General features: G+C 33.4%; 1 long non-coding RNA gene across 1 annotated transcript; it reads right to left on the bottom strand.

Moving 5' to 3' along the window:
• Positions 1-969: 969 nt before the first annotated feature.
• On the bottom strand, positions 970-2,105 carry LOC124899356. Its single transcript, XR_007056811.1, has 2 exons — positions 1,867-2,105; positions 970-1,707 (listed from the first exon to the last, which is right to left on the bottom strand). It is a non-coding gene; the product is annotated as an uncharacterized LOC124899356 (long non-coding RNA).
• Positions 2,106-3,243: the final 1,138 nt, after the last annotated feature.

Here is a 3,243-nt window from a genome sequence, read left to right as displayed (position 1 = left end):
TTTTAATTAAAACGAAAGGGAGATCTTGCCATTTTTGGGTACACAGACTTCAGTAAAATAGTTTATTTGATCAAATACACTTCAAATGTTGGTGACCGTACGTAGTTGCTAATGGTGACTGCTAGAGATGACGGCTAACGGCGTAACGATAATGATGGTGTGGTAACTCGTACGCACAATTGTAAGATTGAAAGTACAGGATACTTACCATTTGAACAACTCCTCTGATCGAATAATGGCTAAACTCATTCGAATTGCAATGAAACAAACATGGAGAGACACTTGATAATGGCTTAAGAGATGGGCAATTTAAGTTTAAATTCTCATCAAGTATATTATTTGAGCCATCCACCTGTGAGGACGCAATTAATGTTGATCCTTTTTGGCACGTCGCCAATTATTATGGTGAGTACTAATTACCAAGTAGTTTTTCATTTTTATCATAGGTTTTAATTTCGATTCCTGGATATAAAGAATTTTACCTTTCAAAAGTAATTTTTTTCTCAAAAAATTTGAATTAGTCGAACCTCAAAACGGTTATGTTACAATGAAAAAAATAAAAAATGAAGCCATAAAGGTGAGGGTGGCTTGCTGCTTCCCCCCCCCCCCCCCCCCCCCCCCCTCCCTCCTCCAATTTACGTTTGAACACTGCGAAAATGTTTCTTAATAACTGCTTTAATTTGATTTGATTGAATTCATCTGAATTGCACCTAAAACCATGTGAAGGGTCTACCAAGAAATTGTGAAAACCTAACATGTGTTGTATTGAAACTTAATATAAATTTTGGTGTGAGTTTGACCCCTTTTATAGTGAGTTTATTTGGTACAAATTCAAATTAATCGAGTTAATGAAATGTGAATATTAACTGACTAATTAAATCGAAATTAAAAAAAGTATACGTAAAGGTGGCAATAACGGGGTTGGTTGCAACAAAATATTGATTGCATGCATTTAGTAAAGATAGCTACTAACATGAATGAATTAATAAGATGACCATAATATGATGTACAACCAAATTGGTTACATTCATGATTTTCGTCACATCCATTCAATAACCTCAACAAACTCTCAAAAAAACTTTCTTCCCTCTTTCTTGTAAGAGAACCAAAAGGCAAAAGGGATTACACATATATGAAGAAAATTAAAAGACTAGTAGCTACGAAAACCTAATTAACCTTGGTAAAGGGTTATAATATTTTTTTAAAACCGGCCGTGAGGAATCGAACACTCACCAACAAGTTGAAAGATCGGGAAGTCAACCAACCAACTCAGCTATTAAGATTCACCGAATTTTTTCTTGACGATCATCAATTCTTTGAATTCTTGACTCGATCCTCACGGAAGAAATCAAGCAAAACAGTACTCTTACATTTTGGGCATTTTGGATCATCAACTGATAACATAACATACATTAAACATCTTGGACAGCCCACTAGCATCATTGAAGTTGTTGTTGTCTCTGGACTAGCAAAAAATTGTTGATGATTTTCTGGAGTTGGTTCTCTTGAAATACAAGAACTTGGTGGTGATCTTTCCATAGAAGAATATGATGATGATCTACTTGGTGAAATTGGAAAAATATTATTTTCCCTAGGTGGTGATAAATTCAACTTCAAATCAAGCTTTGGATCATGACTACTTTCCTTTCTGTAGTTCATTTTCTTTTTCTCTTTGTTTCCTAATTCGAACAACTTTGTAAACAATACCTGTATTTATAGTAAAACAAAGCAAATAATAAGACAGAGAAGAAAAAAATGGTCCACAACTAATACACAACCACTACTAGAGAAAAAGAAAACAAACCAATATAAAATTATTGTTTGTTAAAAAAGGAGTCTAATCATGAAAACAATGGATCAAATTACCTGATAGAATAGAAAATTCAATTTTTGTATAGCCAAAAAGGAGATGTTTGGAGTGTGGAGAAAATAGAAAAAGCTTAACAAGGTTTATATACTACGTAGGAGAAGAGAAAATTATGAGGGTTATTTAATGCAGAATTGATTGCATTATAATAGGGGGATTGTATATTTAGGGGAGAGGTGAAATTAATTGCAAGTAGAAAAAAAAATTCAGAAAAATTTGGTATAGAATTAGATGAGAGGAGTTAATTGGAAGGTGGATAAAAATAGTAGTAGTTTCTTGAATTTAATGTTTTTGATATATTGCATTCAAGAAAGTTTGATGGAACCTTGAGAATATAGTAAATATGTTCAACTAAAAAGTGATGAGAAAGATTTCAATCAATGTTGGATTGTTGGATATATTTGTCCTAATTAATTTTTGTAAACTAGGTGTTGTACTAAGATGAGAGAACTAAATCTCTATGTAGAGTCCACAAAATTTTCATTTCTACAAATGCCTCCTACTTTATCGGAGTGTAGACTTGATGAAACTCAAAGATAGTCTTGAAGTACAGCTTCCATCTTTACGAGCCTACTTCAAGGCTGTCGGAGTGTAGACTTGATGAAATTCAAAGACAGTCTTGAAGTACCACTTCCATCTTTACGATCCTGCGCTACAGATTTGCATGTTTGATTTCTAAGAGAAGAGATGAAGAGGGCAGATTTGGTCTCACTGGGCGTGCAGATTTGGTCTCTCTGGGGTGTCAATTTCTCAAATGTAGGAAGATTTGCATATGAATCTCTTCATAATTCGAGGGCCGTTGGTGGCGTATTTCTCGAATATAAGAATAAATATTTGAATTTGATCTCCACGAAGGATTTGTCGATATTCTTGATTTATTTGATTAATCAAGAAGAAAGGGTTTTGATCCCTTTGAGGTATTCGAGATTTATGAATATCTCATGAATTTGTGGATATTTCGGATCTTGGAGATGCCTTTGTCCCCTTTATAGAGACAAAAGTAGCCCCAAGAACTCTTTTGTAGAGTTCACAAAATTTCAATATCTACACCCTCGTTAAAAGTCTTAACGGCTAACCAAATTCAAGTTAATGAAGCCAAAGACAAATCTCAATAAGAAAATCTAATAATGAAGTAATTCGTATCGAAAAAAACCACTTTAAAAAATAGTGGTATTTCTCCTATTTTGAAATAGTTTTTATTTTTTATTTTTCGAAAATCATTTTGACTATCCAAGCTAAATTTGATTAGATTGCTTTAATAATAACAACAACATAAGTGAGATTTGAAGAGGTAACATGTCTGAAGATCTTACCCTACCTTGCGGAGGTAGAGAGCTGTTTTCAAAAGACCTTCGACTCAAGTACAACAAATTGTA

The sequence above is a fragment of the Capsicum annuum genome, chromosome 6 (genome assembly GCF_002878395.1).
Source record: "Capsicum annuum cultivar UCD-10X-F1 chromosome 6, UCD10Xv1.1, whole genome shotgun sequence".
Classification (NCBI taxonomy): Eukaryota; Viridiplantae; Streptophyta; class Magnoliopsida; order Solanales; family Solanaceae; genus Capsicum; species Capsicum annuum.
The sequence above is the reverse complement of the archived record's forward strand: the minus strand, read 5'-3'. Positions and strand labels throughout refer to the sequence as shown.